This window comes from Ictidomys tridecemlineatus, chromosome 7 (assembly GCF_052094955.1).
Source record: "Ictidomys tridecemlineatus isolate mIctTri1 chromosome 7, mIctTri1.hap1, whole genome shotgun sequence".
In the NCBI taxonomy this organism is placed as follows: Eukaryota; Metazoa; Chordata; class Mammalia; order Rodentia; family Sciuridae; genus Ictidomys; species Ictidomys tridecemlineatus.
Window position 1 is genome coordinate 61,080,885 of NC_135483.1, and position 14,114 is coordinate 61,094,998.

Below are 14,114 nucleotides of genomic sequence, written 5' to 3' on the forward strand. Positions count from 1 at the left end.
TGGAAATTGTCTCTTGTCATTAAAGGAGACCAAGAAGTCTCACCCTGTACCTTCTGAAAGCTAGAGAACCAGAAGTCCATCATGTAAGTCAGGTGAAGGCTGAGGGCCTGGTGGGGTTGGTTGACAGACAGAAGCCCAAGTCCCAGGGTCAGAAGACTGGAGAATCAGGACTCTGATTGCTGAGGGCAGGAGGAGATGAATGTGCCAACTCAAGAAGAGACAGAAATCATCCTCCTTCCAACTTTTGTTGTATTCTGGGCCTCAATGGATTAGAATACGCCTGCCCACATGGATGAGGGTGATCCTCTGTACTTCGTCTATAGTCTCTTCTGGAGACAACCTCCCAGAAACTTCCAGAAATAATGTTTCTCCAGCTATACGTGCATCCCTTAATCCAGTCAAGTTGACAAAACAAAATTAACTTTCACAAGTTATGATCACAACCATCCATTCAGATAATTTTCAAATTAATTGAAATTTTGAAATTTAGTTTTCTGCCTAAATTTTTATAGATGTTCCATGGACTTTCAAAAAAATACAATTTTTAAGAAGCAAAACATTTAATACTGGCATAAATTACAAAGCCAAATTCTACACTCTCTGCCACTTTGATCTGATAAAGGCCAAGGGAAATATGTTAAAGTCTCCCACAAGATTTTTTTTTTCCTTAAAACAAAAGTTCTAAATACTGTGATGATATTTTATTCAATATGATAGTATATCTCATGAATAACTACTTATTTGTTCTTTGATGCATATATACCACTCTTTGCTTTAAAACTTAGAGCTGTGACTTATAATCTGCCTATAATTAATAATGGCAGTACTTGTTCTTTACACATGCCCTATGCCTTTTCTGACATTTGTCTAGGAATGTCTCTCATAGGCATCATCAACTTATTTGGGAGGATTTAACAAAGATATTATAATCAATTTATATCTTTTTATCCTCTTGCATCAGGGGATATTGTTATTCATTCAGGTTATTTTTTTTTCTCCGTCATTGTTTTTATTAATTGGCTTTATAGGCTAAAGTGCATAGTAAAGACAGAAAAGAAAATGCATACATAGGAAAGGGAGTTTTTTTCTTGCCAACATTAGAAAGGACCTGAGATATCTAAGTGTCTGTTCTAAGGAACACTGGACAGTGGGAATGCGGACACAGGCGGCTGGCCTGAGGCTAGCTTCTGGCCTGGGGCTGGGGCCTGCAGAAGCTGCTGGCATGCTAACCCTGCCCAGGTAAAAGCTTCGAGAGAGTGCTGGGACAAAGGCTTACACTTGGGAGAGGTGATGCTGGTACTGAATGTGAGCTTGACTCCATTTGGGCCAGGGAACCAGCACTGTTATGGAACCTCTTGGATGGCAGGTAATGAAACCACTATCCAGGTGTAAGTTACAGGAAAGGGCACAGAAGTCATCCCAGCTAGTCTGGGCCTGCTACACACAGCCTCCAATTGGGTAGTGCACTTTCCCCACTCTGAATATGTCGGTGGGTCAGGGTGAGCTGAAGAATCTTTGTCCATCACACGCCTCCATCTTCTAAAGAGGGGTGCCCGAAGAGGTGGGAAGTGGGGTTTCTTGTGCTCCTTGGAGGGAAAAGCAGTCCAGACTCCTCTGGGCCACTTATTACAATGAAATTTAGTCTACAGGTTAGGATCTGATAATTAGCATCAGTCAGCTTCACTGAGCTCATACTTGTGCCCTGGGAACACTGCAGAAGAAACATCCAGTCAAGACCCAGAGTTACCACTAGGTAGCCCTATGTGGAAGCCCCACGCGTGCTTCGGAGAGTCTGTCCCATACTTGCAGGAAAGAAAGAGGTGAGCTCTATTAACTCTGCTCTCAGTTCTGGAGGTAAAGTGCTTACTCTAGCGCAGGGGTAAATCTAGAATCAAATGTGGGCAAGCCCTAAAAGTGGATCCTTAAGTAGGTGCTAAGACTAAAGGACAGTAATAAAAAAAACCCTTCAGTTCCTCCATAAGGGAGCCGGTCCCAGCCAAATGGTGGCTGGGACAAAAGGCAGCAGTGCGCTATCTTCCTAGATCATCCTCCTGATCTCCTCAAAGTTCAGCAGGTTGTTGGCTGTGTTCGACCAGGCAGGGTGCTGGGCTCCATCCATCTCAGAAGCAAGTTGGTTGCTCCTTTCCAGAGTATGATTTTCACCACCAATTACCTCCTGACACTCAGGACAAGTGGCCCTCTCCATGGCTCCTCCACACTCACTAATCACATAAATGTGGCCATTGGGGCACTTGAACCAGTGGCCACAAGAGAAACCCATGGCGCTAACAATCTGCACTCGTTCTTCCTCTGAGATGCCCAGGCCAGAGCAGGGAAGGGTGACTTTCAGAGCATCCATTTTTTTCTGTACAAGCTGTTCATCCTCCTGGGTGAACTTACATGTTTTCTCGAGGATGTTCCGGATACTGTAGACCTCTTCTGCTATGCTACCTTTCACCTTCCCTTCTGCCATCTTGCAGCGACTCAGGAGGTTCACCAGGTATGTAAGCCTCTGGATTTCACTCTGAAGGTCACTCAGTTCCTGGCTAGTGAAGCTCAAGCGCTTCCTGGCCAGCCACTCATGGACCTGGTCGAGTCGAGTCCTCACTTTACTTTGTTCTAAGACATGTACCTTTTTCAGAGAATCCCACAGGCTGGCCAAGTGGTCATAGAAGCTGATGTAATTCTCAACAAGCCCCAGGTCTCTAACTGATAGGTTTTTCTGGGCTAACTTCTCCATTAGCATCAAGAAGTCTTCAGGGAGCAGCTGGTGGAGGAGGCTCTTGCTCTCCAGCAGGGCCGTAAGTCGCTCCTGACTGGTTGCAATTTCCCCTGCTGAGCCCTGGATCTTTTCCTTGACGATTTCGATCTCTTCTAGTCGCTGTTTGATGCTGGTTCCATACCTCAGGTTTTTGCGTATAGGCACCTGGCAGATAGGGCAGACCTTCAACCTGATGGCAACTTCGTCATCCTTCTGCTCATTCATGTAGCGGTCCAGGGCTTGTACCTCGAAGATGTGGCTGCAGTCTTCTAGCTGCACGAAGCGGGCATCAGGCTCATCCTCATAGCCAAAGAAAATTTGTGTGACCTCATCCAGGTGGCAAACATGGCACTTCTTGGGGCATGGCTCCCCACACAGACCAATGCAAGGGTGGCCACAAGCCAGTAGCTTAGTACAAGGCACATAGCATGGGGGTCGGTTGCAGGGCTCAGAGCAGAGTTTGGTGCACTGGTAGTGCTGGCAGTGCCAGACACAGGGTTCCACACAGGGGCTGCACAACTCCCCACACTTCTTCTTACACTAGCTATGGACACACCGGTTCTGACAGGTTCGCTGACAGGGCGGGCACTCACCAATGCAGGGCTCCTGGCACTTGTGTGAGCAGATGAGCAGGCGCTTGCAGGGCTGCTGACAACGCTCATGGAAGCGCCCTTCGAAACAGCTATGGCAAGAGCCAGGGCAAGGATGCCCGCAGTCCAAGATGGTGTCACACTTGGTGGTACACTTGACTGGCATATCGTACTTGAGGTCTTCCACATTACCACACTTCACCTGTTGGCTGTGTCCACACTTGAGTTCCACAGTGACCATTACTGAACACAACTGCACACAAAGCTCACCACATGGGTGGCTACATCTGTGGCCACATCTCAGGATCTTGGGGCAGGGCTCCTGGCAGCAGAAATCTGACTCAGGCATTGAACAAGGAACCATCTGTTCATGGCCACACTGAGGAATGGTTTTAGGAACCTTCACTTGACAAGGCTGACACTCCTGAAAGCAAACAAGAGGGCACCGGTGTCCGTCCTGGCAAATGACCTTCTGGCATGGCTTCATGCACTGGAACTCCTTATGCAGGGAATCATACGGGTGGCAGGCACGGGTGCAGACATGCCCACAGCCCAGCCGGAACTCACAGGGCAGGCTGCAGCCTCCTTCGGGAACTTTTTGGAGACTAAGGTGTGGGTATCAGGGTGGTTCTGGCAGCACAGTCGGAGTGTTTGGCCTATCTGATTGTTCTCTCGAAGGGTATGGATGATCTTGCTCCACAAGGGCACCTTGGCTAGCATCTGCATGTTTCCAATGCAGTACATCCCCTTCTTGGCTCTGGACAAGGCCACACAGATACAGTTGGATATCTGGAGAAAACCCACTTTGCCCTCCTGGTTGCTTCGCACTAGTGAGAGGAGGATGATGTCATTTTCTTCCCCTTGGTATTTGTCCACAACATGGACCTTGACACCAGCAAATGTCTTGGCAGGCATGAGTTTTCGCAGGCAGAAAAGCTGCCCAGTGTAGGTGGTGAGGATGGTGATCTGGGAGGGCAGGTACTCCTGGCACAGAAAGTACTTGCACAACTCTACCACAAAGTGAGCCTCATGCTGGTTCTGATGGCTTTTGCCTTCTTGGATTTCCTGTTCAGGAAAGTTGTGTTCTACAAAGAAAAGGTTGGAAGAGACCCCCTTAATCTTCTCATACTTGAGAACAGAGGGATGATTCTCCAGATCCTGGTAGATGTGGGGGGTCAAGAGGCGGGCAATTTCAGGGTGCATGCGGTGCTGGTAATTCAGACGGACAAAAGGAATGTTTACTTTCACTAGCCGTTCAAAAAAGGACACCTCAAGATTGAAGTTCTTGGCCAGATCATACACGTTGGCACTGGGGCGCAGCTGCTGGTGGTCCCCAATCAGGATGAGGTGCTGGCAAGCTTTGCTCAATGTAGCAATGGTATGGGCCTCAAGGACTTCACCAGCCTCTTCCACAATGACAATTCGAGGCTCCACCTTCTGTAGGATTTGGCGGTATTTTGCAGCACCTGTGGTTGTCATGCCAACAACCTGGGCATCTTTAAGGATATGCAGGTCTTCCTGGAGTCTCAGCTCAGCCATTCTCTCTGCTGATGTGCGGTACTGGCGTTCATAGTTGAGAATCTTCCGGCGAGTGTCAGCCTGATACATCTGTAGCCACAGCCTATAAAGCTGCCAGCGAGAATTCATGTCCAGCTGCCAGACATCCTGGATCGCATTGGCCTCGGCCTCAGTCATGGTGTTCAGTTTGCGAAGTTCAACCTTCACTTTCTTCTTCATTTTCTTTTTCTGGTTACGCTGGGTCTTCCACTCTCCTGTAGCTTGCTCCTGTCCAGCTGTAGTTCCGGAGCCATAGTGGTCTAGCCTCATGGCCAAAAGCATTTTAGCCAACTCCTGGTCTAGCCCATTCTCTTCCTTCTTCCGTCGCCGGGGCCTCACCACCTCTTCCTCCTCAATCACCCGGTCTGCTTGAATCAGGTCAGCCTCCTCTGCAATCTCAATCAGCGAACCCTCCTCCTCCCCTTCCTCCTCTTCTTCTCCTTCTGCCTGGGCTGCATTTTCAGGTCCTGCTGAGGCAACATTTTGAGTGAAAGAACCAACACCTAGACCCAGCCATTCAAGCATCATGGAGTGCTTCCACTGCTGGAAGCAGATCCACTCGCTGTTCTGCATCGGTCCACTCATTAGGCTTTCCCAGTGCCGGGGGGAGATGTACTTCTCCAGGTACTGTTCCCGAAGGACACCACGCATTGTGCACTCTAGGGTCTGGGCACCTTCATGGAGCTCTTGCTCTGATTCCTTCATCTCTGTCATGATACTCATGTAGGCTCTTCGGAGGTGCATGGGGAGGTTTCGGCGGAACTCCCGCTTGTTCCTCAGTTCCCTCAGGGTGAACTGCTTCAGGATTTCACTGTTGCTCCTTCCACCCACCCGCACAATGCTGGTCTTTTGACACTTGTAGATGCCTTCCAGAAACTGGTCCAAAGCATGATTAGTATAACATACAACCAAGATGGGGAACTTCTGGCGACTAATTTGCCAAACAGACTCATTGGTCAGAAGGGCTTGAACAATTTTTAGACCCACATAGGTTTTTCCTGTTCCAGGAGGTCCTTGAATAATTGCCAACTCCCTTGTGAGAGCAAACTGCAAGGCTTCCATCTGAGAGTCATCCAGCTTCAGGGCTTCTTTTGAGGGCCACTGACTAGGGTCTAAGACATTAACTCTAGGACGTCTCAAACCCTCAACAGTCCTCAGAGATTCTCCAGGGGCTGAAGGATTCTCTATTAAGGGGGTGAAATCATATCTGCCCCCATTATCAAGTACCTGGGCTCCTTCACATGAGAGTCACATTCCACAATATTCCTCTGGAAGGGGACGTCTTCTTCCTGGACCTCCTGGAGTCCTTCCAGGACATGCCTATAAGCCTCAAAGTATGCTGTTGTCTCCACCATGAGGAAAGAGTCAGAGGGCTGAACCTCTGCTAGCAGCTGTTGGCTCTGCTCATTGAAACAGAGTTGGACAATTCCTCTGCAGAGATCTTCATGCTCCCGATTAGAAACAGTGGCAAAAAGAAATGTCTCAAAGTTGTCCTTGGACATGCATACCAAAGACCCATACAGCAATCGCTTAGAGTTCTGCCAGCGAACAAACTTCAGTGGTTTTGTATCAAACTGAACCTTATAGACAATGCCTGATGATGAACACACAGGAGTGATGATCCTCGTATCAAAGTAGATCCGGATGTCATCAAACTTTCTCTTCCTCAAACACTGATCTTCAAAGCTTTGGAGAAGTTCCAAAATGCCTTCCCTCAGGGGTCTGACAAAATCTTCTCTCAGGAGTCGGAAGTGGGTATCCAGATAGACAGCAGTGCTCTCATATTTTCCAGAAATGATGTTGGGACGAAGGAAGGGCCTCTCATCTAAGTGCACTTCATTGTAGGTCGGGTAGATGGGCATGGTCCGGTAGCTCTCCACATGGCCTTCTGCCTCAGGCTGCACCAGAGTATAGGTATCCATTCTCAAAGTGCCCTCTCGCCTCTTTTCCTGCAGATGTTCAATGATGGTCTACACCTTTTCCAGGTTTTTTTCTGTCTCCTCTTCTATGTCAACACCAGAAGCTCTCAAAGCATTAAGAGAAGCTGGCAGGAGAGAAATGAGCATGGAAGTTTCCTGCACAGAGCTGGCAGGGAAGACGCTTACAAGATCCTGAAGGAGGGAGGTGATATTGCTTATGTGTTCCGGATACTGGTTTCGAATGTCAGGATTGGGTTCGGTACTCATCCCTACCACATAAGCAGGCAGGCAAACTTTGAGGAATTTGGAGTTCTTCAATATGCCTAGTACATGAAGAATACTCTGGCAGTCCATTTTGGAGCTGCAAGCCTTCCGAAGAACCTGGCAGATGAGCTCAAGGAAGTTGGATTTCATGGAAGAATGAGATAGGAGCTCTTTCAGCCCTAAACTTGTGGCAAGTGTGATGACCACCTCAGAGGGGTCTTTTTGCAGAAGACTTTCTAGGAACTTATAGCCCAGTTTCTTAACCTGCTGTGGCTATTCTGTAGGCTTCTGGTGGGGGGTCCGCCACTGCTGGAAATTTTCATTGGACCATGGTGGTCTGCGATTCCTACCCTCTTGGTTGTCATTTCTCTGCCTGGTATCATTCTCTGGACCATGTCTTTGGCCTCTAGCTTCATCACTGGTATGCCCTTCCTGGTTCCTCCTTCCCTGATGTGGATTCCTCCCCATGGCCCTAAATCTCTCCTCCCTTTGCCGGTAAGGAACAGGATGACTGTTGGCCCTAGGATGCCTTCCAGGATGGTTGGTTCCTCCTCTGAGAGCATTGGCTGGTGGGTTATTGGCCTGATTTCTAGCTCTTGGTGGTAATTCTCCATCCATAGGCCCTCTGTGGTTGGTATGGGGATTCCTGGGCCTGGCCTCCAGATGAGGTCTTCTGTCTTCCATGTTTAAGTCACTTGAATTCATTCACGCTCACGTTACTTTCAGTTATCTGGAACAGGGTGGAATGAAAGAGGCTGAAGGAGGTGGTGAAGGCTGGTCTGCAGGGAAGTGTCCAGAGTCCGGGGATAAGTCTCTAGTGCACGGGAGCCCAGTTCGGAGGGAGACGCTGTGGGGTCACGGAGCAGCGGGCTGGGGGCAGCCCTGGGCAGGAAGGCGCATTCCCAGGCTCAGCGGGGGCAGCTGCAGAGGTGCGGGGGGCGGGCTTCAGGAGGCGGCAGGGCAGGGTGCGGGGCCACCGGCTGCGGGCTCCAGTGGGGCTCGGGCCCAGCAGGTCGGCGGCCCCGCCTCATTCAGGTTATTTTAAAATATATGGATTTTCTTCCAAAATAGATTTGATGTTTACTTTCAATTTTATAATTATCTACATACAAATTATTAAGGTTTAGTTATGTTTTTAACTTCTTTCATTGTTCTCTACTAGTCTACTTTTCCAAACAATTTTGCCTTGAGATTTTCATTCTCATTATCACATGGAAGACACACACACACACACACACACACACACACACACACACACACACATATATATATATACACATATACATCTATATATTTGAATTTTTATTTATTCTAATTTATTATACATGACAGCAGAATGCATTTCAATTCATAGCACACATATTTAGAAGACACATTTTCATTTCTCTGGTTGTACACAAAGTAGAGTTACACCATTCATGTCTTCATACATGGACTTAGGGTAATGATGTCCATCTCATTCCACTATCTTTCCTAATCGCATGCCCCCTCTTTCCCTCTCCCTCCCTTTTGCCCTATCCAAAGTTCCTTCATTCCTTCCATGTTTCCCTCCCCTCCCATTATGGATCAGCATCCATATATCATAGAAAACATTCAGTCCCTGGTTTTGGGGATTGGTTTACTTCACTTATCATGACATTCTCTAACTCCATTCTTTTACTGGCAAATACCATGATTTTTATTCTCTTTTATTGCTGAGTAATATTCCATTGTATATATATACCACATTTTCTTTATCCATTCATTTATTGAAGGGCATCTAAGTTGGTTCCATAGTTTAGCTATTGTGAATTGTGCTGCTATAAACATTATTGTGGCTGTGTCCCTATAGTATGCTGTTTTTAAGTCCTTTGGGTATAAACTGAGGAGTGGGATAGCTGGGTCAAATGGTGGTTCCATTCCATCTTTTCTGAGAAATCTCCATACTGCTTTCCAGAGTGGTTGCACCAATTTGCCGTCCAGATGCAATGTCTGAATGTACCTTTCCCCCGCATCCTCACCAACATTTATTGTTGTCTGTATCTTTGATAACTGCCTTTCTGACTGGCTTGAGATGAAATCTTAGTTTTGACTTGCTTTTCTCTAATTGTTACAGATGTTAAATGTTTTTTTTTTCATATATTTGTTGATCAATTATATATCATCTTCTGAGAAGTATCTGCTTAGCTCCTTAGCCCACTTATTGATTGGGTTATTTGTCTTTTGGATGTTAAGTTTTTTGAGTTCTTTATATATCTTAGAGATTAGTGCTCTATCTTATGTTTGTGTGGTAAGAATTTGCTCCCATTCTGTAGGCTCTCTCTTCACCTCACTGATTGTTTCTTTCCCTGAGAAGAAGATTTTCAGTTTGAATTCATCTCATTTATTGATTTTTGATTTTATTTCTTGTGCTATACAAGTCTTTGTTAGGGAAGTTGGGGCCTAATCCCACGTGATGAAGACTTGGGCCTACTTTTTCTTCTTTTAGGTGCAGAGTCTCTGGAAGATATATTCAAGGTTTCCTGTTTGTTTATTTTTCAGATTGTCCTATAGATGGCACATACATTGAGATCATTTGCTTGTCTCAGAATTATTTTTCTTCTCTTAATTAATAAAAATAGCTATTTAAAATTGTTTATTGAAAATCCTCTAAACATTATTCTGTGCTCTCCTGGCATTTAGTGATGCTATAAGAAGTATAAGGATAATTTTTTTCCTTTGAAAGCTAGAGTATCTTTTTCAATTCTTGGAATTAAAAAAAGAAACCTAGCTGTGTATAGATGAAGAAGACTTTAAATTAAATTTGCCTAAAATTTATCATCACAGACTCCATATTTTAGTCTAGAACATTTTCAGTTAAATCTTTTGAGTATAGCTTCTATATCTGCTATTATAGTTTGATTTTTTGCTGCTATTTTAATTTGCTTTACAAATGCAACTGTTATATCTTTTTTGTTCTCTCCTTCATTTTCTTTATTCTCTCTCTCTCTCTCTCTCTCTCTCTCTCTCTCTCTCTCTCTCTGTTTTTTCCAGGTTCCAGGGATTGAACTCAGGGGCACTCGACCACTGAGCCACATCCCCAGCCCTATTTTGTATTTTTATTTAGAGACAGGGTCTCACTGAACTGCTTTGCACCCTGCTTTTGCTGAGGCTGGCTTTGAACTTGAGATCCTTCTGCCTCAGCCTTCTGAGCAACTGGGATTACAGGTGTGTGCCACCAAGACTGTCTTCTTTATTGTCTTTTTATGTGTCTTCCCCATCCCATTCTTAGAGAGATTCACATGTTCAGTACAAACACTGAGAGAGTCAGCCCCAAGACTCATAGTCACTTGATGGTGTGAATAGCTTCTGGCTTCATTTTCAAATCTATTCTATAAAGAAGAAAAAATACAAAAATCAACAAATACATGAAAAAAAATGTTCAACATCTCTAGCAATAACAGAAATGCAAATCAAACGACTCTTAAGATTTCATCTCACTCCAGTCAGAAAGGCAATTATCAAGAATATAAGTAACAATAAATGCTGACAAGGTGTGGGGGAAAAAGGCACACTCATACACTGACTGCAAATTGGTGCATCCAATCTGGAAAGCAGTATGGAGATTCCTCAGAAAACTTGGAATGGAACCACCATTTGATGCAGCTCTCCCACTCCTCAGTTTATACCCAAGGGAATTAAAAACAGCATAATACAGGGACACAGACTTATCAATGTTTATAGCAGCACAATTCACTACAGCTAAATTTTGGAACCAACCTGTACGCCCTTCAATAGATGAATGGATAGACAAAATGTGGTATATATACACAACAGAATATTACTCAGCCTTAAAGAAGAATGAAATTATGGCATGTGCCAGTAAATGCATGAAGCTGGAGAATATCATGCTAAGTAAATAAGCCAGTCCAAAAAAAACAAAACAAAACAAAACAAAAACAAACGTTGAATGTTTTCTCTTATATGTGGGTGCTAATTTACAATAAAGGGGATGCCTAGGGGAAAATAGAAGTATTTTGGATTAGACAGAGGGGAATGAAGGGAGGGAAGGGAGTATGGGGGTTAGAAGGACAGTAGAATGAGTTGGACTTTATTACCCTATGTACATATATGTTTACATGACCAGTATGATTCCACATCATATACAACCAGAAGAATGAGAAGTTATACTCTATTTATGTATGATGTGTCAAAATGCATACTACTCTCATGTATAACTAATAAGAACAAATACAAAAATAAAAGAAAGGTGTTCTATACCTATGTATAAACGTTATATACATACTGTAAAAGACTGTTCTGTCTCTCTCTCTCTGGCTTCCTGAACTACTGATCCCCTGAAGTTTGAGATCTCCATTGTAGGGCTCCTTCTACCCACATCTCTTCTCTTGAAGAAATGCTGCCCATGTGGTGGGCTCATACCTTCATTCTGGGTTCTTCTGGCACCCATATTTCTGAATTATTTCCTCTTCCTGGCGTCAGTCTCTGAATAAATCAGAAAGCTGGGGTGGTGGGGTAGGACTGGTAAGATATGAGAGTGCTCCTTTTCAATTTGGGTTTTGGTTTGGACACTGATCTCTGAGACAGACAAAAGAAGAATTGTTTCTACACCAAAATATAGGCTGTATGTAACTGAGCTTGAGCTGATTGATCTTTACTTCGTCTCACTCATATATTCAGTGAACTGTTGGTTTCCTCCCATATTTTAAAAAGTAGCCTATTGTAAATTTCACATAACATAAAACCACCTGTTTAAAAATGAACAATTCAGCGGTATTTAGTGTATTGACGTTGTCATATAACCACCACCTCTATCAAGTTCCAAAACATTTCCAACACTCCAAAGTAAAAACGTGGTACTTATTATGTGGTTTCTTCTCAGATTCTGGCAACCACTAATCTGCATTCTCTCTATATATATTTATTTATTTTGGATATTTCATATAAATTGAATTATAATTATATAATATGTGACCTTTTCTTGCCTGGCTTCCTTCACTCAGCATGCTTTGGATGTTCATCCATGTTTTATCATGTGTCAGAATTTCATTCTTTTTATGTGCAATCTTGTTCTATTGTGCAAATATGCCACAATTTAACTCATAACTTAGTGGACATTTGGTCTCTTTTGGAAAGAATATTATGACTAGTGCTGGAATGAGCACCTATTTGTATGTGTTAGTGTGCAGCCTTGTTTTCAATTCTTTAGGGTCAATATTTAGGATTGGAATTGGAGGCCATATGGCAATTATTTATTTATTTATTTATTTGAGGAGCACTCAAACTTTTCTACCATAGCTGCACCATTTTGCATTCCTACTTGCTACATATGAAGATTCCAAACCTCCACCACCTCACCAATACTTATTATTTTCCATTTAGAAAGGTGATAGACAACCTAATGAGTATTCAAATAGTACTTTCTTGTGATTTTAACTGGAATTTTTTTCTAATAATTAATAATTTTGAACATCTTTTCATGTGCTAACTGGCCATTTATGTATTTTCTTTGGAGGGATGTCTTTTTGAGTCCATTGCTTAGTTTTTAAATTGAATTATTTGCCTAGTTATTGTTAAATTGCAATAGTTCTTTACACACTAGACCCTGATCAGAAACATAATTCATAAATATTTTTCCTATTCTGTAAGTGTGTATTTTCATCTTCTTGATAATATTCTTAAATACACAAAATTATACATTTTGGTGAAGTTAACTTTGTTTCTTTTTCTTTACTCATAGATTTGGTCTCATTTCTAAACCTTAGGAATTCTACTATGGCTCTGTCTTTTTAACTTAAATATCCTAAAGAACAGTATTTTCTCTTTGGGACAGATGATCTGAACATGGCTTAAAGGTAATAGAATTTCTGATTTCTTATATAGAAACAGTCACTTCCTTTTGGTTATAAACCTGAAAACTGCTGTCCCACAGTACAGTTTCATGATTTCTTTTTTTATTCTAGGGAACACTTTATTCATTCTTCTGGAAGCAGTAAGTTCTTTTCTCATTTAATTTTCACTATCACATAAACTTTACTCTGCAGATGTGTGTGTGTGTGTGTGTGTGTGTGTGTGTGTGTAATGTATTACAGGACATCAAAGAGGAAACACATTGTTTTTGCCTAGGAACTAAAGATATAATACTTTTTTTTCCTGTTACAGGATTTTTTTTTGTTCTTTTTATTTAGGTATACATGACAGTGGAATGTATTTTAATATATCATACATTCATGGAGTGTAACTTCTCATTCTTGTGATTATACATGATGTGGTATTACACTGGTCATGTATTTTTATATGCACATAAGAAAGTTATGTCTGATTCATTCTAGTTTCATTCCCATTCCTATCCCCTTCTCTTACCTCCACTCTGCCCTGTCCTATTATGAGTCAGCATCTGCATGTCAGAAAAAACATTCAGTCTTTGGATTTTTGGAATTAGCTTATTTCACTTATCATGATAGTCTTCAGTTCCAACCATTTACTGGAAAATGCCATGTTTTCATTCTTCTTTAAGGCTGAGTCACATTCCACTGTGTACATGTTCCACATTTTCTTTATCCATTTATCTGCTGAAAGTCACTTAGATTTGTTCTACAGATTAGCTATTATGAATTGAACTGCTATAAACATTGATGTGTCCACATCTCTATGGTATGCCGATTTTTAAGTCCTTTGGGTGTAAACTGAGGAATGGGATACTTGGGTCAAATGGCAGTTCCATTCCAAGTTTTTTGAGAAATTTTCATACTGTTTTCCAGAGTGGTTGCACAAGATGTAATACTCGAATTAAAGTTTTAAGATATGAAACATTTGGCAATGTGGATAAAGTTTGGAAGGATAGATGGAGAAGGTCCTCATCTTATTTTGAGTGCAGACTTGTTGAGAGCAATGAAAATCTTTCCTCTTCAATGTGTGTGATTCCTTCCAAACTTGTTCTTCTGGAGTGTCACAAGGTTCACACCCCATGTGATTGAAAATGTGTGGTCATAGGGGCCAGCCTAAGCAGAGGAAATGTACAGTAGCAGTACCATTTATTCACTC

General features: G+C 43.1%; 1 pseudogene; it reads right to left on the bottom strand.

Annotated features, from left to right (window-relative positions):
* Positions 1-2,035: 2,035 nt before the first annotated feature.
* Positions 2,036-7,956, bottom strand: LOC144365478 (NFX1-type zinc finger-containing protein 1 pseudogene; annotated as a pseudogene).
* Between the last annotated feature and the right edge of the window lie 6,158 nt (positions 7,957-14,114).